This window comes from Erpetoichthys calabaricus, chromosome 11 (assembly GCF_900747795.2).
Source record: "Erpetoichthys calabaricus chromosome 11, fErpCal1.3, whole genome shotgun sequence".
Taxonomy (NCBI): Eukaryota; Metazoa; Chordata; class Cladistia; order Polypteriformes; family Polypteridae; genus Erpetoichthys; species Erpetoichthys calabaricus.
This window is the reverse complement of record NC_041404.2, coordinates 125,824,922-125,851,686: the sequence shown is the minus strand read 5'-3', so window position 1 is coordinate 125,851,686 and position 26,765 is coordinate 125,824,922.

Genomic DNA, 26,765 nt, shown 5'->3' with positions numbered 1-26,765 from the left:
TGTGTTTATGTGTTTTATTGTTTTTGCTGTTTTATTATGTTTGTATTATGAGTTTTCATATTTTTATGTTACTTCTGTTGATTTTATTTATACTTGGGTAATAGTGTGCTGTCTTTTTAAATGTTAGCCTGTTTTCCTTGTTTTTTGTAAGTGGAGCCCCAGGATTAAGGACCACCCAGACATCAACACCCCGTGCTCTCCCTCAGGCTATTTTCATCAGCTGAAAAGGTCAAGAGTAGGAGCTCATTGCATTCATTGTGCAGTTCAGTAAATATTACTATTTTTTGTTTGGATATTCTGGTTTTTGTTTTCTGGATTCTGCCTTCAGATTGCGTATTGTGGCTTATTTGCTGTTTATTGTCTTTCAGGCAAGCCCTTTTTCCTTTTTTCTGCTCTGTTGGGTATCTTTGCCTAATTTTCTATTTTCACAAATAAATCTTGATTTATGAAGATCCTTTGTTGCCATATTTGTTCATAAGCTAGGGGTTGATGGTTATCCCCCTCTTGTGGAGCTTTTGTAAACATTTCATCTTGTTTTGCCAGGTCTCCATTTTAGGGACCTGGCTGAGTTATGATGAGTTGCCTCTGGAAAGGTTATTCAAGCTGCAGGCCTGCTTCTTGGTCTATTTTTTGAGGCCTCATTCCCATTTTACCTCTGTAAAGACTTCATTTTCATATCAGAAATTAAACAACTTAAATGTTGGTAAATGCATTTACAGATCATCCAAGACTAAGAAAACTTTTTGTGTTAGTGTGTGATTCTTGCGTGTAAAATGTCTGGTTAAGAACTTAGCATTTTTGGAACTTTGAGTTTTGGTAAGCGAATTGGGCTTGATGACAGAATGACATGTTTTCGACTATGCCTTATCTCCTGGTTCTCCTTCATTAAAAACAACTACTGTCTGAAAAATGTATATATATTATTGTTCCTATGATTTCATATAACGTGACTTCCTAGACTACTGTGTATCTCTCACTATTACTCATAGTCACAAAATGATGGTACTCACCAGGAAACAAAGTGGCATCATGGTCATTTCTAATTTAAACAGTAAAGAACAATAACAATTACAAAAAACATACAGTATTTTAAACACAAAATGAAAGTGAAAGTCCATCTATCCACCCATTATCCAACCCGCTATATCTTAACAACAGAGTCACGGGGGTCTGCTGGAGCCAATCCTAGCCAACACAGGGTGCAAAGCAGGAAACAAACCCCAGGGAGAGTGCCAGCCCACCTCAGGAAAGTGAGAGTCAATTCTCCATACATCTAACCATACTTGAAAATGCGAAAACCTCCAGTAAAAATGTATTGAGCAGAAAAAAAATTAGGAAAACACAGTATTTTACACTTTTTGGCCAAGCATTCTCTGCTCTTTGGCCCTACTCTCTTCTGTTCATAACAAAAGAATGAAGCCTTTCCTTGGGAGTCTTTTCATGCTGACCTTAGACACCGTCATTAACTGTTGGCTAACACTTTTTACCCTTTGTATTGCCAGCATGTTTACAGACAGTTTTATCTGTTGTATTTATACAAATATTGCTTTTGGCACCTTAATCAGAGTTTTCTATAAAGGACTCCACATGAAATGAAGATTGAGCAATAAAGCAAGAACTAGGCATCTGGCATTACTCCCTAGACACTCAGCGACTGATGTTTAAGAGAATTTTTCAGTTCAGCAGAAGACTGCTATCAGTTGTGAAACCTCTCCTCTGCCAGTAAACTGACTGAAATGTACATGAGTTGTGAATCTAGTGCTTCAGCTTGGTGCTGCCATCACGTGAAACGAATCTTACTCATATTTCAATTCTGGAGTTTTTTTTTTTTTTTTTTAATACCTTTGATGTAAATCTCTTTACATGAGAGAATGTTTGAGCAACAGATCTTGTGAGATACTTCCTGTAATTATTATTTAAAACAAAACTACCTGCAACACCAACATTATTAACTAAATGGCACGGTTAGGTTATTTATTCCATGCCTTCCAACTATTGGGTACCAAATATAAGAATCGAAAGGTACTTTCACACTTAGTTCATTTACTTTAGTCTGAATCAGAGTTTGATTGTTCCCTCTTCTCCAGAGATGTGCCTTCACATTGTGTTTTGTTGATCTGAAGCCCGGTACATGTGTGCATTACTTTTGTCATTAATGAGTGAACTACTAGACAGTAGTTTAGCTTCTTCATCGGGTACCAGTTGTGAATTGGGAGTCTCGTGTCCCAATGGGTGAGGTGTTTGAAAAAAGGACTAAGAAAAGAAGCAACACAATGGTAAAACAAAGTGTTGCTGGAAAAACCAAGTAGTCAAAATACTGACCATAAAAACACAATAAAGAGCTTTGAGGTGAGAACCAAAACACTAATGAACTTTTACTGCTACACTATTGAATGTATTCTGACTGGTAACCTGGTAACATTTAGTAACCTCACTTGCCAGGCTTGTAAACTCCTCCAGGAGACTGTCCGTACAGCTTCTAAAATAATTGGGGCTGACCTTCCATAGCTTCATACCTTCTGCTTTCTGATGACAGCCACCCTGCTCATCTCCCATTTTCACTTTTGCCTCCTGGGAAGCATTACCAGAGCCTTGCCACTCACTCCAGCCACTTCAGGAACAGCTTCTTCATGGCCATAAGATCACTGAACTCTCAGTAACCTGATCCTACCTGCACTATACTGTGTACTGTGCCCACCTGCTGGTTTATGTGAATTTGTATTGAATGTTGCTTTTCACTCTTACACAAATTATTTATGTATTTTCTGCTACTCTTTTTTATTTACTGTATTTATTTATTTATGGCACAAAAAATTCTCTATGCTCTTGAAGTATATGTGACAGTAAAGATCTGTAATCTTGCTAATCTCCAACGCTAAGTTAGAACTGAAAGTCAAAATATGAAGTAAAAAATCCTGACTGTCTAATGACCTTTCTCTATTTAAATAAAGTACAAAGATTGTTGGGTTTGAGGGTGTCCAGAAATTTGTAAAATTAATAACACTCATAGTGATTTTTAAATAGTCTCTGGTAAATATGAGTAGGTTTCAAGTCATATTTTATATGTGTCTATCTTATTCCTTTAAAATGATTTTGCACTTGTTTTGGGGTTCTGTGGAGTCATAGAATTCAATTCTGATCTCTATTTTTCATTTAATCATTAACTTTATTAGTATTACATTTTTTATTTAAATACATATATTTTTTATTTTTTTATTTTGGCCACTATCTTGTATTTTAACAATCACTACCATTTTGGATGCATGTGGTCAAGGCAACATTCCACATTGCCCTCAGAGGTTGTGACCTGCAGGTAATCAATGTGATGAGTCAAAATGTCAGCTTAAAGTTCATCTCCTCATTCATGTTTATTCAAAACCACTCTTTGCTTAAAACTTTTTCAGTCTGATTTTGTGGTTCTGACCTTTTTGCTAACATTTATTCAATTAAAATTTTTGGCTCACAGTTTGTCTTGACAATCATGTCTTCTGATCTTTTTCTGTCTCTTGTATGTCTCCTGGTCCTGACTAAAATAATCATTATCAGTTTATTGACAGAATAGATGACACATAGTGACAATGCTACACTATTTCCACAGCAAACAGTTGTGACTGCTTTAGAGAGAAACCAAATGGTGGAGACTATAACCCAAAACAAAGCACAAAATGGTGGAAAGATGGTGTTATAAACATAACAAACCCAATTCACGCTTGGGGTTAATGCCAAGGAAGTTAAAACAATGTTGTATTGATTGTTTTTTTTATTGAATTTAAGATATCACAACAATGAATAAATGACATCTTGTTCATTTCAGATCAGAAACCCCTTCCCCTGCCCATCTAGTAATTTTTCTTAATGGCTGTCACCATTATCAGAGTTGTTGTGCATGGGCACCATCAAGTTATTATCGTACATTCTCTTTTGTCTAATCTTTGAACTGAAGAACTAAAATGATAGCTTGATCTTTATTATTAAAATTATTTAGAATTTAATTTCTCCATCAAAATTATGATTACCATTTTGCAAATCAATAATTTCATTTTATATTTTAATTAACCCACTGGTTAATTGTAAATGTTCTTTGTTATTCATCAGTAGCTGTCTTTGAATAATTTTGAAGTCTGTGGTTAATAAATGCATTATAGTCTAAATATTGAATTTATTTCATATATGTTTCTTTATTTAAATAAGATGACTTATCATTTCAGTGTATCCATATTACTAACCGAGAATGCTAAACCGGATGATGGACGCAGGCACATCCGGCCATGGGCCGTAGCTGCAACAGCGAGCCTCCTTTTTTTTTTTTTTTTTTTTTTTTTTCGGGTCTAGTTTCGTGTGCAATGTGTTTCGTGCTTTTCCTGCGTTTGACTTTGCGCCTCATTTCTCCTTTTTGTATGTGCTCACTCCTTTTTTCTGTGGTCTTGTCCGCCACTTGCGGCCCCTCATCCGCCTTTGTCGCCCTCTTTTCTCCGCCTTTCTCCGACTCTCGCGGACTCTTTTTGCGCCTGCGCCTCTCGCGGCCCCTCATCCGCCTCTCTCGCCCTCTTTTGTCCGCCTTTCTCGGCTCCTCAGCCGACTCTCGCGGACTCTTTTTGCGCCTGCGCAGTACGTCTTTTTGCAGCTACGGCCCATGGCCGGATGTGCCTGCGTCCATCATCCGGTTTAGCATTCTCGGTTAGTAATATGGATAAATGTTTTTTATATACTTGCCTCATATACTGTAATTTTATGTTTTAGGTGAGGAAGTTAGAAGTTAAGAATTTCACTTTACTCTGTACAAGTAGGAACATAAATCTTTAAAAATTCAGACATGAGTGTCAGTAGGGTTTGCGCTCTAGGAACTAAGTTACCTGAACTATTCAATAACATTTTATTAATTATTTACAGCTTTGATGCTGATCTTCCTTTTTTATTTTTTTAAGCATTTTGATGATTTTATTAAAACATTCCATACAAGGAAGTCAATTTAACAAAACTAGGTTAGAAACAAATCAACCACCACCCAAGATCTTTCTGATCATAAAACAGGTTGTTATGATTGTAATTGATGAGAAGAATTCATAATTAATTGCAGAATTACAGTATTAGAGGGTTCCTCTTAGAGCGTCTCTTTCTCTTGCACGAAACTAATTAGCACATCATCATCTTATAACAGGCTTAAGTTTTGAGTTTGGAATTTTTCTGTCCAGCTGTTTTAGCTCTAGGTGACTGTGACACACAGACACACAGACACACAGACACACACCCATCATCAGGATATTGAGGTTTTCAGTATCAGGGGACCCGAAAATGCAGAGATCTGTCGAAAACCGGAGATCGAAACCTTTTGCTCCTCCCCATAGATGATAGGTTATGGTGGGGGAGGGTGCAAAGCAAAAATATCAAGGAGTTAATACAGTTTGTTAAAAGGTAAGCAGTTATTGTAGAATATGGATTTCTTCTTTGTTTCTAACTTTTGGATTTCAGTTTGCTTTTAACTTTTTGATATTCCTGATTAAATGTTCTCTGACTCTTGCTTGCCTTTTAGAGTCTTCTTCGAGACTCCCCCCATTTATCGCCCATTATTTTCAGTTTGTTTAATTATAGAGAAGCTTTGTTTTTATTTCTGGCTCCATTCTGCCAAGTACTTCATAACAATTATAATACTAATAAAAACTATCAGATTCCTAGGAACTCTTGAAGCGTTCCTTGTAATGTGATTTCTATTTCTAAGTAAAATATGGCATCTCTTTCCAATTGTGTTATGGTATGTGGGTTAGGATTCTTTTGTTTCATCAGTTAGAAAATATAACAAGACCAGAAGATGATAGTTACCAAAGTCAAAATAAAGGCCAGGGTGAAAGCAAAAGTCTGAAACCAATGCTCAATACACAAAACCAAATTGAACGTGTAAAAAACATGCAAGGTTTAAAAACTCTTTTAAAACTTAAGTGAGCATACTTTAGAATCAAAACCAGAAACTCTGGTCACATCATAAATTAGGTGCTTCTGATGGCCTTTGTAATCCAGATGTCTCAGGTTAACAGCCAACCTCCAACAATTGTTTGGACTGGAACAAATTATTCTGTTATCCCTTGATAAAACAAGTTCCCATTATTTCTCCCATGTTTTCCATATAAGTTTTTATTTGGGAGGTTTTTCTTGTCTTCTTATGGGGTCTGGGGGGGGGGGGGGGGGGGGCTGTCAAAAAACATGGCCTGTTAAAAGCCCATTGTGGGATTTCTTGTGTGATTTTGGGCAATACAAGAAATACATTGGAGTTGTGTGAAGAAGAAGGCACTGTCTTATACTGTTTGGATGGCGATGTCACAAACTTAAAGATGGCAGCACTGCCAATACAGAAGAGTGGCAAAATGGCAGTGACCACAACCAGAAATGATAAACAAACGGTGGTGAAAACATAAAGCAAATTATGTTAAAAATTAATAATGCTAATTTTAATAATAATAAATCCATTCAACACAAGTTCACATCATCTTCCAGTTCAGGATGTAGTGTAAATTATTACAGCAGATTTATTTAAGCAAAAATGTCCAAATCAGACATTACCCCAAACAGATATTATGGAAATACATATTTTTAGGTATTTTATTTTTGTTTTTGTTGTTTCTGAGTGAATGTGTCATATTTTAATGTACAGTATTTTCTATTTTGTTTATTTTTATTTATTGCCTCTTTTAAATTTATTTTTGTTCCATGTTCTTTGTATTTGAAGCCCCAAGATGCAGACCGACCCTGATCTTAGTGTCCTGCCAGAAAAGTGATTCTGTCTGCAAAAAGTCTATTCTGTTTGCAAGTGCTTTGGCCAGAATCTCAGAATTTGTGTTTAGTAGGGAAATCGGTCTGTATGATGTACATACATTTCTAAATGTTATTTATTTATTTATTTATTTTTCTTGGGAAAAACACAAAGTGATGCCTGGTACAAGTTTTACATTGTGACTGAGTGGCTGGGATCTCCTTATGATGTTAAGAATAACTCATGTTGGAAGACTGCAGGACAAGGCAAGATGAGGGCCACTAGCAGCATTGTTTTGAGAGAGATTCGATGTTAATAGTGCAGCAGTGGAAGGTTTTGAAAACATACAGTCAATTCTCATTATCTATAGGGGTTACATTTCTGAAAAACAATATGGACCCAGAAACCTGAGATGCTGAAGCATTTACCCTATGGGAAAATGGGTTTAGATACTGGTAGTATACTGGCTTGGGGGGAGGACTGGCTCTCGGCCCTCGAAGCTTTGTAATGATCCTTTCACAGGATTACTTCCAGTATAATCAAGTTCAATTGCCTTCTAGGTACACCACCAGAGGCTGTGAGTGACCGCAGCTGGCAGATCCAGGGACCTTATTAAACCATCCAATCAGTAGTGCTCAAAATACAGGGATTTAATTAATAGGAACTTACAATCTGTACTTACTGGGAATTCCTCATTTGTGGGGAACAATTGCTAGCTGCAGTCCCCATCACTAATGGGGTACAACAGCTCACACACGCCTCTCAGTACCAGTTAGACACACATTGATCTATTCAGTGTAGCGCTCATGCAGACCTGGACATCTAAGGGCATCACAGACATGTTATTGTTAAATCTCACCTGCCTTTTGGATTTTTTTTTCTACTGTGTATGACTGCAAAGAGGTGGGATTAGATGGTGTGTAAGCAAAACAGGTTACACTTTTGTAACAGCAGATAAGTGAACCTGTGGGAAAGGAATCTGAGGAGAGTGAGGATGTACTGTAGTTTTTTAAAAAAAAAAAGAAAATCCAGTCAAACAGTAAATAGAAATTTTCCACTTTAATAAACTTGTATAGCTTATGATTTTTAAAAAATAATTCTTATATTTTGTAATTAAAAAACATAAGAATACTACTTATGCGCAAGATCTGTAAGCTTGGATATGATCTTTTACAAATATATACAGTATGTAATGCTAATTTTATATACAGTATTATTGCACATAATAGAATTTTCAGTATGTACTATGGTGATAGTTATTTATCTTTAGGTATTATTTTAGTCTCAGAAAAAGAGCTTTGCTCAAAATGTGTTGGCTGATAGAAGACCTTCATTGTTAAATAAACAGATGTTGCTTGCTGCGATGAATTTTGAAGATCTGTTTTCTGTACATGGACCTTGCCCAATAGACTGTAGTTATACAGCTTTTGTGTTTTGGTGATCAATTAGTTGGTTTATATTTTGATCTCTAATTTGTTCTTGTGAAGTCTGCTAAGTAGTTTTCACTGTTCCTTAATATTATAGTGAATCGCTAAATTATACTTGTCAAGATACTTACTTTTGACTTTACCATCTTTTGTAATAAATGGTGATTATAACAGTGACTTCACAAGCTTGTGTCTAAATTTTTTTGTCTTAAATAATACCTGCTTCACACCCTTTCCACATATTATTCTAATAGGTATATGTTTTACTAAGACTGAGTTAGTTATGTCGAGAATATACTTTGTGTCCTTCCTGTTATGATTAAGTGTATTTATTTAATTTTTGCACATTTTACTTTGTCTTCTCTCAAGATCTGCAACTTAATTTGGGGGATCCTTTTGCCCTAGGGTTTGATTTTTTTAATTAATTTATTGCTTACTTTAATTTTTGTAAAATATTTTGGTCCATTTCCACCAGCAGTTTGTGTGTTGACAGTCACCACTATTTTGTCTTCGAGTCGCTAAATGTAGCTTCTGTGTTGTTAGGGGTGTGCCTTCAGAGGTTGTGAACTTTGACTAATCACGCATCGCATTGGGTATAAAAGGTCATCCTAGAGATCACTTCCTTATCTGAGTTTTGATGAATTCAAAAACTTTGCTGTTGATTTCTTTCAAGAATTTCTCTTATTCGTAAAAGTCCTGACTGGTTGTCGACTCATGGTTATTATTTTGTCTCTGATTTCAGCTCTTGTTTTCATTTTGGCATTAGTTCAGCTTTCTCTCGGTTTTAATGTTTTTTTCACTTTTGTCTTTGCTTTTTCTGCCAGATATTGCTAAAAAACGTTTTGCATGTAATCTAGCATAACAAACACTGCCTAAGTATACCAACAGGCTGTTTGGATTTGATTTGGGACCAGAAGATGAAACTTAGTCAAATATATAAGCCAAAGTTGACACCAGGTAGTCAATTTAACAAAATATCAAAGCCAAAATGCTAAGCCCAAAAATAGTAGAGGAATGAAAGCAAAATGATCAAATCAAGAAATAATATGCAAAAAAAAAAAAAAGGACTTCGGCAAAATCTGCAATCTCAGATGACCTGACAGTGCACAGTAATGAACTTTATAGTGTTGACCTGATTATATCAAAGGTGGCGACCACCCTAGCAACATCAAGGATCTTTAAAATGGCTGCACCAATAAATAAAAAAGGCACTGGAATAACTGAAAACTTTGCAGCTAAATTAAAATAACTACAAAATAAAAAACCAATATCCATCCATCCATCCATCCATTTTCCAACCCACTGAATCCGAACACAGGGTCATGGGGGTCCGCTGGAGCCAATCCCAGCCAACACAGGGCACAAGGCAGGAAACAATCCTGGGCAGGGTGCCAACCCACCGCAGGACAAAAACCAATATGAGATACTGAATAAAAAATTTAAACTGAGCACAAATTGTACCACTTTAGATTCATGGCCGCATATTGGAATGAGAAAATAGTTGAATGGGTAGATGACTGTAAAGAATAAATGAATGAAGTTTTATTCATCTGATATTTGAAAATTGTCATATTTTTTGGGTAATGTCATATGTAAACGAAATTAAAATAAAAAACAAGAACACTACTTCAAAACATTACACATTTTTCAGGTTATAAATATTCATTCCATTGCTTATTTTGATATCATGATTATTCCAACACAGAGTCTCAATTAGCTCTGTTACAATGGCAGTTCACTGCAGCATAGTGTGGTTGGGTGCGGGAATGACAGACTCAAAAGCAGATCATTTTTGGGACACCAACCAGGTCAACCCTTTTATTCATCTGAAGATGAAAAAAGGATGAAAGATAACAAAAAGAGTGCATCTTTGCACGTTTCCCATAACAGGAGCTTTGAAGATTCTTTGAAGGTGGTCTGGCTTTTAGCGGGCTCAGTCCTGCATCTTACTTGGGCCGAAAATGCTGCTTCCTTCTGGGACACTAAGCTTTATGTCAGCAGGACCAAAAGTGGGGGAGCTACTTGTACGTACTGGGTGGGCTCTTAGGACAGTGAGGGACAAAGAAGAAGGCAGTGTTAGCAGCAGCGCCCCCTCTTGTACCGGTGGGTTATCACATATAGTACCTCCACAGAGCCCATGAGGGAGTCCTCCAATGCACATGTGTGACAATAGACTCACACAAGCACCTGTATTCACTCAAACCAGGCCAATTTTGGGTTACCAACTGACCCAATCTTTATATCTTTGAGTTGTGGAAGGAGTCCAGAATTCCTGGTTCATATCACAGCCTGGGTATTGTCAATGTGGAGGTTTTTCCAGGAGCCTGGAACAGCATCAACAGCAGGGATATTGAATAGTAGGCACACAGGGCAACATGACAGACTATTGACCCTGTTTGGACAGGACTAGCTTTACACCAGGAGGTGTGGTAAATTCAATGTCGCAGAAGGCCAGTATGCACCACAACTCCATACAGGCATTTCCCCTTTCTTGCCTTATGAGTATCAGTAGTTAATTTATGTGAAAATTAGCATCACATTAGCATCTCTTATTTATAGCAACAATATGTCTGTTTTCACCTCCAAGGCATATGTATCCTGTGGCCTTAATGGGAAATGCTGTTTTAAGATAAATTGTGTATATCGGCCCATGATAGAACCACCCTCCAGAATGAACAACAATTAGTACTGGCAGTTCTTTTTTTCAAATTCAGGCACTGGGTAAGGTATTTGTTACCAGAGGACCTCTGTATTGTTAGTACCATCTGAATCGCTCACATAATGGAATTGTATTGACAAGTTGATTCACACAGGACTAATTTAACCAGGGGTTGGTTTTACAGACTTTTTTTATAAATGATGAAAGGCTCTGTAGTCTTTATTGAGACTCAAATATGCAGCCTGTAAAAAGTTACCAACATGAACAATATGGATGGGACTAAAGTTTCTAATTCCTTTGCCCCAAATCCTGGTGTAAAACTAGTAACGTGCGAATAGGCCTTGAGACTCCACTGGCAATTTTAAGAAGAATAATCATTGGAAGAAAACATCAGAAAACTACAGAATGGGTGGAATATGTAGTAAGTAGGATGGTGAATTTCTTTGACCATTGGACCTACTATGGTTAACTTGATGACTGGCTAACAGATCAATAATAGCATATGTAACATGTACTGTGTCTTCATGTCATAGATGGCATTTCCCATCTATTCAGCATTCCAATGCAGATAAGGCAAATAGGCTCTTAACAAAAGTATGTCAGGGCAGTTACTTGGCATTGACTAAAATTAAAGTACATGAGTGCGTCACACCAGGAAAATGCAAACTAATTTAATGAATGCCTAAGACAAGATCTCATTCAAAGTCTGGGGGAACAACAACGATATGTAAACACTGTAAGGACAGGATGTGACATGTCATTAGTGCTGCCCAGCCTTTTAAAGAATCAGTTAGAGTTATAATATTTTTAGCCAATGTATCGCAGCTTCCAGGTCTCTGCATTACACACCTGATGGAGGGATTATTGAAAAGTTAATCCTGAAAACATCAGCTTTAAACTGAATGAGTTAATTAAACCTGAGGAAACTCTCAGTGGAGAGATGTGATTATTAAAAACATTTTATCTGAAATGTATACAAAAATAAACTAAATGGAGTTGAATCGATCACATAGTTTTAAATAAAGTAAACAAGTATTAAAATCTAATAATCTGCACTGAAAATGAATGTATCACATACAAAGGTGGGGCCCACCTTCTTGTAAGGCCAATCTATAATCGACAGTGAATGCAACACAGAAATCTTTAGGAAGTGCGAGAAAAAGAGAAGTACAAGGAGAAGATGTGGGGCATACATCCATACTCTGCCCAGAGAACGCCTGGGTGTGGGATTTGAACTGTTTGTATGTCTCTATGTTTACTCTCCATAATACTTTCTGTTATTTCTTTTTATCTTCAGTGTTTCTAGATAAGTAGCCTGTTTTGGGGCAGCAGGAGGAAAGTAGAAGTCTTGGAGGAAAAATACATAAACCAGAGGAGTATGTGCAAACTTCACAAGGCAAACACCCCTGCTGGGAACTGAACAAGGATTCAAGCAATGGAAGATGAAAACGTGCTAGGATGCCTTGTTTCATTGTTCACTGTTTTGCATATTTAACCCGCATTTTGAATATGTAACCTGCATCTTGCAAATTTAACCTGGGGAAGGTTAAGAACCACAAAAGACGTAAACACTCTGGTGAGATAATTGTTCAGTTTAATCAAGGAGGAAATGGTCACCCAGCTTTTCAGCTGCTAGCTTCAACAAATACAATGATCAAGAAAAGCAGAACAGTTTCATACATCAGAATTTACGAATATCAGCATAGCGAAAAGAGTCATTCATTAGTTAAAATAAGAAGCCTTTATGAAAGATTGCTTCTTAAGTAAAGCTTTGTCATAGCTGGGACTCTCCCAATGCTGAATTACTGTAACACGTTCCAGGGGCATTTTATTCATCGCTTTTTCTTTTAGTGATTGTGTGAATCACAGATATAAATATAAATTGTTAGGTTGGAAGTGCATAAACTCCACATTTTCCTGACTTTCATGTTTACAAACTGCTTGACGTCGTCCATCTAGGTAAGACTATACAAAATCCCTCAGCCGTTAAGTTTTTACTCTTCCAAATATCTTAAGTGATTTGTGACAACAAGAAAAAAAATCAATATGATAGTAAATTAAAACAAAATATGCTGGAACTGATCTTGAGCAATATTGGAATTTCCCTGCATGTAACTTAAGGGACAGCACCTACCCGCGGTAACTTCCACTCCCACTTGCAGTAAAATTTGAATCCTGAGGTAAATGTGTCCCTATAAACAAATTCACGACTTAAATGATCGACCTGGACATACAGTATTGTGTCTCATGTCAGGTTACCCAGTATGAGAGCTCTTCAACATTCCTTCGTTTTCTAAACATGCTTCTCTTTTTATGGTCAATCTGTGCATTTGACTTTGAACACATTCTTTTGAAGCGAATGCAGGCCTCTTTTGCTGTCTTTTATTTGCTAGGGACAAATACTTAGAGATGACACAAACCCATGATAGCATTCCACCCCACCAAAAAAACCTATGTGGAGTCTAAATGATCTTGTTGTGTCCATATCAGTTGTGTCTGGGTATGCTGGATTCCTCTCACAAACCAAAAATATGCAGTTTTATGTTCATTAATTTGTGTCTCTATGAGTTAGCTTGCACATGTATATGAGTGTCAAGCCAAGGACTGGCGTCCCATCGAGGGCTGGGTATTGCTCCCTGCAAGGGTATGATATGATTTTAGCCACACTAATGTTTCTCCTACTATTGTTTTGAACTGAACCATGGCACTAACAAGAACTTTAAACTTTTCCACTGCCTTATTAGTACCTTTCTACTCATATTTGTGTCCTCCCAAGTGTATCCTTTTCTCGTAGGTCTCCTTGGATAAAGGTGTCTACTAATTATAGAACAGTAATGAAGCAGGTAGAAAGAACATTGGACTATATAGAAGAGTGCAGATGATGCAGATGATGAGGAACTGTCTCTGCAACCCTGCCCCATCTCACGGGCCATGCTGGAACTCTACTGGATAATCATAGGTGCATACTTGAACACGGTCCATCTACCTAAAGACGCATTAAGGTATAATCACATGAATGTTGGAATAGTGCTTTTCTTAAAAATACTAAAAATGTTCAGTCCGTTAAACAGTGGTCTGCTGCATTTGGTAGTTACCGATAGATAGATAGATAGATAGATAGATAGATAGATAGATAGATAGATAGATAGATAGATAGATAGATAGATAGATAGATAGATAGATAGATAGATAGATAGATAGATAGATAGATAGATAGATAGATAGATAGATGATACCTCATTATCTATCTCAAAGTGACATTGCATTCTCAATAAAATTTTTAGCAGAGTTTTCTAAGAACTGCAGTCTGCAATAGCCTATTGTCCCTCCCAACCTCACCACAGAGTTGCTCTTCCCTGAGGGTTCTTCCTCCATCCATTCATTTAATTTCCTTTATAAACTTAAGACGATAGACATCTCATACTGTGATTGTGCTGCCTTATACCTGGTGGACGATACAGCTGCTAGAAGGCTACAGAAGCTGCAGGCTTTTGTTCCAACCTGTTTCAAAATTAGAAACCAATTCTTGTGCATTATTGACTATGCTATTTAATTAGATACTTGGCTTCTTATATTTGATATCATTCTGCTCTGTTACAAATATCTTTGAGACAGTGGTAGCTTGAGGTTTCTTTTCTTGCCAGAGCACACTATGGGCATAATAGCTAGCTGGTGGGGCCTGTGAAAACCAAATAAACAAATAAAACACCCTGCCAATAAAGTACAGAACACTTGGTAAAAACATAATCAATAATGTACATACTCACGGGGTTGCTATCCATCTTTGTACCACCTATGTGTGCCTTTCTTCACACGATTGTAGTCCATATTCTGTACAGCAGAAACAGTGAAGAACAACAGCAGTAACCCGTGCAGTAATTAGGAGACACGATTTTAAGACAAGCCAATCTCTCTGTACATTTGTGTTAAATTTGTAACTTTAGTATATCCAAACTTGTTAGTCCTCTGAGAGAAACAATTATTTGAGTGGTCTGGATTCTGAAGCACCCTCCATGCAGAAATTGAATCTACAAAAATGTGCTTGCCAGTTGCTTTGAAAAGAAGACTCTTGGAAGCCTTGTAGTGAATGGCTTATGTGGGAGTTGGAGGATTGTGTTATTGATTATCGATTTGTATTATTAGTGGAAGAATTGTGGAGTGTACGGTGTTTTGTGCACTTTATTGAAGAGAATAATATTAAAGGAAGTATTCTTGGTGCTTTTAAATGTGTGTCCTGGACGTCTGTCTGGTGGGTTCAAGGGGTGCTATAGAGTGTTTATTTCCACAATATATATAGATGTAATTTGTTAATTTAATGTGGGAGCCCCTTTTTGTGGAACCTGGTTCAGCTGCATCATATGAAATCTGCACCATATGCTCCATGGTAAATCCAGCAATAGAAAATTTCTGTGGTGCCCCCCTTCCCTTGACGCCCTAAGCATGTGCTTATTTTGCTTAATGGTTAATCCAAACCTACTCGTGCAATCGATCAATTCTGATAATTGACTCTCTTGTATTTTCATTTCCATCTGCAATCATTTTTTCCATATGCAAAAATTTTTCTGGTGCTGATTGTGGAAAGTGGAGTATAGCTGGGGAGAACTTACCTGCAAGCACTTCAGATGCACTCCTCCACTGCTAAAATCCATTGGCTTCGGTTTCTGGAAGGATCCTGGATTGGAATGGCTTACAGAGTTGGGAAACTGAGTGCAGATGGTGCTATATTTGATGCTAAATGAGACAAAACTTGCAGTGTGAATGTTCAGAATGTGCATGAGTTAGATAAGGGCACATGGAGCCACTGGAAGGAGCTGTAGATGATTGAGATGGCATGGAAGGGTGACTGGAAGGTGAGAGTACTTTTGGCTGCAATATAAAAAAGCAAGATTCCTTATTTTCCACCCCCAAAAACTAAAAAAAAAACTCCAAATGCCTCATTTTAGTGTTTTGTTTTTGCATTTGCTAAATTTCATGCTAAACAAATTTTAAGGGAAATTTCACTAAACTGTATTTGAGAAGAAAATCTGTTGTTTTGCTCATTACTAACAGATATGTCTGGTTGGATTTTCCTCCCACATCGCCAAAGACATGCAGGTTAGGTTAACTGGCAGTTCCAATTGGCCCTGTGTGTAAGTGAACCCTGCGATGGAGTGAAGCCCTGTCCACGGCTGTGGGCTTAGTGTCTTATAGTTTTGGAATAGACTGTAGCTCCCTGTGACCTAAATGGATTATCACATTAGAAGATTGTCACACACGTGCGAATAGGAGGCAGCTTCTTCTTCTTCTTTCGGCTGCTCCTGTTAGGGGTTGCCACAGTGGATCATCTTCTTCCATATTTTCCTGTCCTCTGCATCTTGTTCTGTTACACCCATCACCTGCTTGTCCTCTCTCACCACATCCATAAACCTTCTCTTAGGCCTTCCTCTTTTTCTTTTGCCGGGCAGCTCTATCCTTAGCATCTGAAAGGCTTAAAGATTACCGTTAACATGTCTGCCATGGGGGCAGCGGGTGCACTGACTCTTTTTCTAAGTCTCCTGCAGGCCTTTCCCGGGAAATCCTACCAGTAGCTGGTGCCTCAGTTCAGAGCACGTCACTTCCGGCCCTAAGGATGACGTCACTTTCCCCAGACTCCCTATAAAGCCTCTTTTCCATCCTCTGGTTTTCAGTTCTGTTTTGGACTCAGTCTTGTAAACTACTCTGGTCTTACAATTCTTTATTTTTGCAGCCAGGAACATATTATACGGGTGGCTGACCCAAACCTTTACCATGCCTGGAGTCTCGTTTTGTCACAGGATAAAACAGTTAGTCTGGGTTTGAAGTGCCAAATCTTGCAGTATACTCTTGGTTTTGAGATGGTCTTGTTTGGGGTTTGTATGAGATTTCTGATGTCTAGCGCCTGCATGTCCATCTCTTAACTTGTCAAAAGTGACTGAGGCAAGCAAAACTGTGTGTAACCCTAGGTTAAGAAAGAAAGTAAGGCATGCAACAGACTTAAGGGCATCTTCTTCTAAACACTTCAAACATGTCCAAAATATTGTAAAGAAATCAGAAAGACTGAATGATTGATGGAAGGATTGATGAATCTGTCTGTTTCTGTAGCAAGCCAAACATTCCTGAGTGTCGTCTACGGAATGTCATTTTCTCTATGATCTTGATAACTGGTCAGGAAGTCATTGTTCCGGCCAGATTAGGAGCACAGTGTCCACATGGAGTAAGGGACTACAAAGACAGGACATAGGGAGAAGTGAAACTTTAATTGTTTATGAACTGAATAAAATGTAACTTAGAAAAGCTGTCTATAATAGGGTTTTACCTAAAAAACATGAATCACAATAATGTGTACCATAAGAAACATAAAAGGACTAATTCTAGGACTTTGGGCAAGGCCTGATCATTACAGAAGACTATCAGAGCTATAAATCAAAGAATATTCTTAATTATTTCTAGCCCTCGCAGCTCTGGGAGCTGCAATTCCTTCTGGTTTCATGACCCTTCACGTTCTTCTTTTTTTTAATTTGGTTACATGGATAGATGTTTTTTCATTTGAAGCTTTTCATTATTTTTTTTTTAATTAACTTTCACTGCTTGGGTGTGAATATAATAAAAGTTGTAACTCATTTTTGGGGAGGACCAAAAGAACAGCATCCAGATGCATTTCAGGGATGCAGATGGTGCTCCATTTCGTATCTGTCCTTTTGAATGCTTGTGCAATGTACCAGCAGAGGGCGTCAGAAACCAAGAGTCTGCCCTACCAGGCTAGGCTGCAACAGTGGCACAGACCAAGCCCCAGTTTGAATGTGAAACCTGCTGTGTGTTTTGTTGCTACTGAAACTGGGGATAACTGAAAGCAAAGACTTACTGTATCAAGACTGCAGAAACTGAGATGGAGTGTTCTAGCAAAGAGACAAAATTGGATTTTGTGATCTAATCAAGAATGTGCTTCCTCCATCTGAAGTTCACTGGCCTAGTGTTGCAAAAGTGTTGTTGAACTTCAGGTCCCAGGAACTTGAAGGCTTTTCTTCACTCTGTGCGTCATTTCCACTTATGTACAAAACACACATGGCCTATCTGGTATCAGGGCTGCTCTGTGGTTTTCACTGTTGTAAACTCACACACAATTAGCAAAAAGAATGTTTACTAGTAAGGAATGACACACGTGAGTTCATACGCTAGCTCACTGTTTTACTTTTGCATTCTTAATGTTTTAGATAAGCATGGAAACAACCGTATGTAATCTTGAAGGTTATCATTGTGGCCTTTTGTATATTGTGTTTACTGAAAAAAGAAAGACACCCTGAGGCGTAGCATTTTCTGTAATTCCTCTTAGTTCTAAAAAAGTAATGTCCTCACCAGACAGCTGCACTATCAATAGGTCACATTTCTCACATTACTTCTGTCTGTACATTTTCTCAGTCTCCTTTGTCCAATACAGGGTAACCCAGGCAGAACTGTGTACAACTGAAGCCCCCCCACCCAACCCTCCCCATGCATTGGCTGGTATTGTTTTTAATGACTGCAGCCTCACATCTTCTGAAGGAGGGATAATCTGCCTGTGTCCGAGTCACTTTCCTTAGGAATATTCAAGTTTGTTTGTGATTGTTCAAAATGTGTGGCCACCGGATGGCAGAGCAAAATCCCAGACCACAAGTGCAACAACACAAACAAACAGTCCCAGGTTCAAATGAGTATTTATGTTAACAATTACTTCACACCTGCTTCTTCAGACAATACAACTTCTTTTTTTTCTTACTTTCTTTCTTGTCCTTCTCCTCTCCTGACTACACCTTGTCTGGGTGAGGTAAAGGGCTCCCTGGAAGTACTTCCAGGTGAGGAGGAACAGCCAACAAGGAAATCCTTTACCGGCAGCCCACTGGTGGTTCCTCAAGAAACCCAAAAGGACTGTTTTGCCAAACTACATTTATCATGAACTCCTGCAGGCATCCAAACTGGAGGCACATTAAAGAACAAGTGCCATCAAGTGTAATGGGGGAATATCCACTCTTGAGAGGCTGTCTCCCTACTGTATATCTGTCCATTGCACATAAGGCAAGAACCAGCACACATCCTGGCCAGGATGTCTATCCATAATGGCAGCCTTCTGGTCAAGTGAGGTAAAACCTTTCAGGATGCAATGCTTGAATTAAATAAAAACATTTCTTTTTCACAAAATTAATTTTTTTCTGTAGAATTAAAATAAAGCAGAATTTATGTAACGGTTTGAAACAGATAAAGACAAAAGCTATCAGATAATACAGATAGATAGATAGATAGATAGATAGATAGATAGATAGATAGATAGATAGATAGATAGATAGATAGATAGATAGATAGATAGATAGATAGATAGATAGATAGATAGATAGATTAAGCCATTTTGGAATAAGCAATTGTCCTACCATTTGTACTTGAAGTAAAACCCACACAGACACTGGGATTACATACAAACTTCAAGATGGGCAACAAATAGTCTGTCATGGGATTCAATCCCGGGAATGATCAAGTTGTCAGATAACAGTATTCACCACTTCATCACTTTATCTCTCTTAGCCATGAAAGGCACTAAATAATACAAATAGGTGATAAAAACACTATCTGATACAGACAGATTGATTTTAAAGCATCATATATAGATGACAAATAGATACAATATAAATGGCACTATAAAACATTTGCTATTATTGCCTGGTATGGAAATGTGCTTAATACAGGGGTCCCCAACTCCGGTCCTGGAGGGCCTCAGTGGCTTCAGGTTTTCATTCTAACCTTTTTCTTAATTAGTGACCTGTTTTTGCTACTAATTAACTTCTTTTGAATTAATTTTAATTGACTTGTTTTTTAAGATCTGTTTCCCTGAATTTTTTCATCGTTCCTCTAAATTGCTTCATTTATTTCCTTAAATGGCACCCAAACAGAAATGAAATGTAAAGTGAGTGAGTCAGCAGAAGACCAACTAAGTCAGGGCCTCAAACTCCAACCAATTTCACTCCAATCAGTTGCTTAATTAGTTGCCAAGCCTTGTTGTTAATTAAACCCGTTCTTTAATTATTTGGCTTGTTGCTCCTCTCATTGTGCAATAGCAGACATTTCCAAAATTGTTGATTCAGTGTTAAAATGTTTTGAGGACCTGAGCAGATCCGCCTTCCTGGAGACCTTCCCTTTTCTTTATTTTCAGATATTGTATGATCGACAATCTTGGTCATGTTTTGCTGGTCATGTTTTGGTTCACTTTGTGTCTGATTATTGTTTGGCTGCTAATTAAGGAGAAAGAAACAATTAAGGGGTCTGAGTCTTCAAGAGCAAGTCAAATAAAATTAATTCAAAAGAAGTTAATTAGGAGTAAAAACGAGTTAGAATGAAAACCTGCAGCCACTAGGGTCCTCCAGGACCAGAGTTGGGGACCCCTGGCTTAATATGAATAACTAGATAGATAGATAGATAGATAGATAGATAGATAGATAGATAGATAGATAGATAGATAGATAGATAGATAGATAGATAGATAGATAGATAACACACTGAGCTGGTGGAGCTCCCTAAACAGACCTGCAAAGGCTCCTACATAAAGCTAAAGGACAATGCACTAATGAAAGTACATACACAATAGAATAAAAACTTCCCATCGTACTCTTTCCAATAGCACTGCTCTCTAAATCACCAAGCAAAGCACCATCAATAATCTGTAACAAATGGCCACAAAAACGCTTGCCCATGACAGCTTATCATTCTTTTACAAATATTACACTTTGCTTTCCCATCAAGCTAATTGTAAGTCTTACAATTCTTACAAGTCATTACAGCATTTAGTTCTTTCCTGTAAGTGGTTCTGGCACCAGGCTTGTGACTCTTAGCAGAAAGATATAGTTTCTCTTTTCTGTTTTATTAAAAAGAAAAATCATTTGAAACCGTCCTTTAGCTGTTCTGAGTACTTCTTACTTTTACCTTCAATTTCTATACTACAGAATATGTTCCAATAATAGCCATTGCTCAGCCAGCTGGCTGTACACACAATGACTACAGTGAGTTCTGAGATTTGCACTGCATTCAGATCTTTTAAAAGGAAAAGTAAAAGTTCAGCAGATGCCTGAAAGATAAACAAGGAGATTTCAGAGAAATGACAGAAAACACTTTAAAGAACTGTGGCTGAAGGCAGGATGTAAGAAATGACTTTATAGAGGACTTAACCTTTGGGGGCCCAATTCTGTCTGGAATGGCTCCTTTCCTTATCTTTTGTAAAATTGCATTTTGAATGTAAACACTTAATCAAAAATGAAAAAAATTTCAGTTACTGTAAATCAGGTGTGTGCTGTATGGCGTGTGTGTGTCATCCATAGCAGGCATGCATTACATCATTGAAGATAAAGAAACGCTGCCAAGATATTTTTTAATGCAACTGTTTTCATTCCTGCCGTTTTTTCTCCTCTGGATATTTGGTAATTTCATGAAAAACATAGATAGATAGATAGATAGATAGATAGATAGATAGATAGATAGATAGATAGATAGATAGATAGATAGATAGATAGATAGATAGATAGATAGAGCAATTCATTTGTCACAAGTAGGAATTTAAATTTTTTACAGAAACTCTGTAAATAAATAAATAGATAAGTTGATGTTACAGCAAACAACAACATGGCATAGTGTGCTCTGATGCTTATCCAGTATAATTCTAAGCTTTGTCATTCGTAATCTCAGGTGCTGTTTCTGTGGTTTTAGTTGTTATCCATACATTTATTTACGCTCTTGCACTATTTGCTGTTCTTGTGTACTTCCTATTCAGGTTTTTGTGACTCCTAAGCTTTGATATTACATTTTCCTTTTCTTGTGGCTCCTTTAGAACACCTAGGTGGGGACCCCAAACAATGGTTCAAGCCCAAGGGGTCCCTCCCCCTAACTCCATCCCTTTTTGTGATTTAGGCCTGAATAAAACAAACAAGGACTGAGGCCTACAAAATTTTAAAAGGGGTGAGAGAGCTGACAAACTTCCTCTCCTGAAGAATAAAACTATTGATTACCTAATGTAATAAATTCAAATTTTATGATGAAAATATAGATACAACTTTATATAATACTAGCCGTCCCCCGAAGCTCTGCCCATGTAGTAGTGAAACAGGACAAACTTTAAAAATCAATAAACAAATAGGTATTGCTAGCTAAGCGGAGGCAAGGTACGCTCCAAAATGCAGAGGTAGAGCGACTCAAACGGAGGCTGGCGTGTGAGTGAGGAGGGCCCTACCTGGCTCCCTACTCCTGACGTCACGCTTCCCCCCTCCCCTTGGCCCACAGCATCTGTCTTGGAATAGCAAGAAAATATATCACTCCAGCAACTATGATTCATAGAACAATGAGAGAAGTCGCAAAATCAACCGGAATATTCAAGCAAATTATAGAAAAAAACCTGATGTAAATTTATTAAGTTGGTCTCTTGTTCGCTAGCTAAGTGGAGATAAGATATACCCCAAGGCTGGAATGTGTGAGGAGGGTCCCACCCCCCTCCCCTCAGCCTGCTGCTTGTCTCTCGGATTTGCGCAAATAAATCAGTACCGCAAGCGAACTATGATACTTAGCATGATTAGAGAAGTCGCAAATTCAACCAGAATGTTCAAGCAAATTATAGGAAAAGACCCAATCTAAATCCGTTAAGCAGTTCTCTTGTGAAAAACAGACAGGCATACAGACAGAGAGACAGACATTGGATTATATATATATATATATAGAGAGAGAGAGAGAGAGAGATAGAGATTAGGTCTTTAAAATGAGGAACACAGAAGTCAAGATCTAAATTGTGCTGTATTTGTTTAAATCCTGGACAGGAGGCCAACATTAACCTTTCCTACCGAGGTGCCATGGTAATGCAAGGACAAGAGGAACACCTGAAAAGATGTTCTTCATTCCCCAAACTGACAGTTGGTGTCAGAAGGACATGTCTGCCTGTCCTGTTCAGGCTTCTGCAGCGTTGCCTGTCCCTTTAATGCTTGCATGAATTCAACCCAGGAGCTTAATACATCAAGCATGGCCACAGAGTTGAATACCTGATTCATCCTGAAGGGCTTTTGGGACTAAACCCGAAAAGGACCCCCTACACACAGGTTAAGTTAGCTTGGAGTCAGGAGTGAGAACATGGCAAGGGCTTGGGTACCAGGGAGGATCGGTGTCCAGTGGTGTCACAAAGAGCAGTGACGGAGGAGGTGAGAAGAGAAGCAATGGTGTTGCCCCCCTCCCCAATTGTTGGTCAGTCAGTGTTCATCACCTGCAATAGTTTGGCTGGTGCAGGGGGATACATAGAGGTCATTCATTTTGCTAATTTTTCCATTCTTTGTTGCTCTTTCTGCTTCATCTTCCCTTGTATTGTTATTATTATGATAATAAATGATTGTTTATTTTTCTACTGGGACTGACTCCACAATCCCCACTAAGGATCAAAAAGTTCAAGAGAAAATTCCATAATGTGGTGAGCTGAACTACTGAACTTGAGAGGACAGAAAATTTGCTGTTGGAAACCAAGAGGTTTTTACGCGTTGTCTGGCTGATTTCTTGGAATGAGCATTCAAAATGAAAGTGAAACACATGATTTGTGCTGAAAGGCATATTCAGGAAGGTGAACCCGCACACATCATCCAACAGTGAAAAAACTGCAGTGACTTCCTTAAAATGCTGTCCTGTAAGTGAGTGTGATGCCTCCTCCTCTTCCTCTTCTTCTGGCTGGCACACCCTCGGACCTGCTGCAGGGCTTTTTCAGGTGCTGAACTGCTCAAAAGATACAATGGCAGTTAAGTGGTTGGGCGTCATGGGTGAAACAGCAGTGCCATCTGTGTTTGTCGGTGTGCTCACCAGTCCATGGAAAGACAGAAGGAGGTTCCTTGTTCTTATTTTCCCTTTTTGGTATTTTCTTTGTTAGTTTCCTTTCCACTTACTGTATGGTTTGATCTTCTTTTCTGTTAAGTTTTATAAATGACGACAATTTTATTTCTTGTTTTAGTATTTCCATCTTGGTCAGTGTCCAGTGTGATGTTACAGCATAATGGAAGTGGGCTCTAAAAGTAAAATACCTTTTTCAGTAGGGTTCTACAGACAAACACTTAAGGAAGGGACACACCTTAATATGTCTGCCTCTCTGTGGATGACCTAAAGTCATGTCTACTTTCAAAGCCACCTTCTATTCTCAGAAGTCAGCTTTCATCTGTCACTCACTCAGGAATTTTTCTTTTGGCTTTTGAAATATATTTTTATAAATGGTATTATATACAAAATTCACAGTAAAGGAATATGAATAGGCCTTCTTTTGTTGGCACAAAGAATCAGGTTGTTCAGAATACATTGAATTACTTACAGTATTTCTATGCAAGAAAGAATTTCATTATACTCTGCACATGTGGCAATAACAAGCCTGTAAACCTATGACAGTGTTAACGTGTTTCAATTTCTGTCTGTTTGGTGTTTATCCTAATGTTGCACCCTTTACCATACTATTTTGTGGCTACACTGGTCCCAAGAACCATAAAATGACAAAGGGACACAGGCCAATCAAGGTTGGTGCATTAAATAATGCTGCCAGAGGCAAGGCACATTTTTGCTGTTCATCCCCAGTCGATGCTGTGTATCCCCTTACTAGGTATGAGTTCATACACTTAATCCGCATACAACAGTACTGTAATATGGGGTTCATAACAAAATACTCCCATACTACAATACATCCTTGTAGTGATGGGCAAAATTATAAATAAATTATATTAGTTTTGGAAAAAATTTGAAAAAAGAATTAGAAAAGTAAAACCAATAAAACACACAAAATAGGCAATTAAAAAATCCAAATGTATAACGTTTTCATCACTTCTGATTGAATACATATTATCATTGATTTTGCGGTAACAAAATAAAATTTGAAACAAGACTTGGCTGCTTCACTTATCCCACATGCTTATTTAATCCCTTGACAGTTTCAAACTCTGAGCTGCAAGCTAAAAAGCGTCTGCCCTCTTTAACTAAACGTGTGTGGTGCAAACTTAAGAGACATTTAGCAGACATTGTACCTCAGACTGACTCCTTAATAAGATTCCGTAATTTAACAAAATTTTACAAAATGACAATCAGTTTATACACAATACGACATGTGAAAAATCAGGAAAATGAATACCGATGTCAGTTACTGACAAGGACCTTTGAAATGGGCCTGCGCAGTTTTGAGCTCACTGAGCAGCAAAGTGATGTGAATTGCTACTCTTAGATATCTGAAACTTTTATCTATTACAGTTTTTAAAGTCAATATATAAATGACAAATTTTAAATGTATGGACCTCTTATGGTTAATAATTAACTGTCATTTTTTGTTATTATTTCATAGTATTAAAAAAATACTCTTCAATGAAAATGCCAACCTGACCAAGGTACTGCCTCAGTTGATTGCCTTGTTGCCTCACCCATTGCACTGACTCTGAGGTCACTTTACCTATCAATAACCTCGACAAACTTTCACTTGCATATTCTTTTTTTTTAAATACACAATACAATACATCAGCGTTTTCCAACCTGTGGGCCAGCCCTGGACGAAACCCCATCCACTGGTCCGATGATCTTGCTCGATTCATGGGGGCAGCATTGAGGGAAGATTGCAGCGGACCCTGGATGAAACCCCAAACCCAAGTCCATCCCACCACAATTCACAGCGGCACCATCGGCAGAGGATCACAGCTGGTCCTCCCCAAACCCCGCTCTAATGATTATGCTTGATTGACCAAGGAGGAAAAGCATTGACAATCGCTGATTCATGTAACACTCTGAAGATTGCATCTGCTTTAATGATCACACTTTATTTACCATTGACTAAGGGGGGAACTCACCCTCCATCGATCGTGCTAAATTCATGGACCTTGATACAACCCAGCCCCCCACCCCCCCCCCCACCCCTCCCTCATTCCCTTAGGCCAAAAATACAAATAAGTGAAAAAGTGGATCAGAACCCCACAAACATTTGTGTGTATGTGAAAAATGTGAACACCAATGCCAGTTAGTGACATGTGGCTTTGAAATGTGCATGTGCAGTTTTGATGCTCAGAAACTCAAAGTGCAGCAAAACAGATCAAACTACAGTTGTGAGATACTTTTAAAATGAAATACTACAATTTTTAAAGGCAGACAATGGAGTTGGTACTTCATGTTTGTATCTCTTACAGTTAATAATTACAGTCATTTATTTTTGTATTATTATTCCATAATGTTAAAAAAATACTCTTGTATGAAACTGCTGTCATGGCCAAAGTGCTGCCTTAGGCAATCACTTCATCATCTTGCCTGGCATGCTCTGAGCCCAATTTACTCTTCAATCACTCCATCAAACTTTCAATTTCATATTTATTTCTGAAAAATGTCCTGAACTGACTATACTCCTCCTCCCCCTGACCCTGACTGTTGTATCAGTTTCTTCTTCCTAGCTCATAACTATTGGATCGCCTGCTGAAGGCAACTTAGAAAACCAAAGTGAGTAATTTCTGCACTCACTGGGTCATTTATCATAATTATAGACAGAATAGATTCTACATGAATGCCTACATTATACTCTGAATTGGCAGTAGTTGGACTCCAGTTGTCACAATCAGGTTGAAAATGAGAGTGGTCTTAGCTTGTAGTCTGGGCATGATAATCATCAGCACTGCTTTACATGAGGTCTTCTGGTAGGTGATCCAGATATCCCCATAGAAGAATGGAGTTAAGTTGTAGCTCCTCAGCACCAACTTCTCAACATTAAAAGTAAACTGCAGGACTTCAGCATGGCATACTGCCCTGTAAAGATGTGCAAGCAGTATTAACATATGTTGAGATACAGTTGTGAGCAAGCAGACAGAAATAATGTGAATTAAAAAATAAAATTTATTAATAAGTCTGTTATTTAAACATTCAAGAAACAGGCAATGGATACCAAGTAGCACAAAAAATCACAACA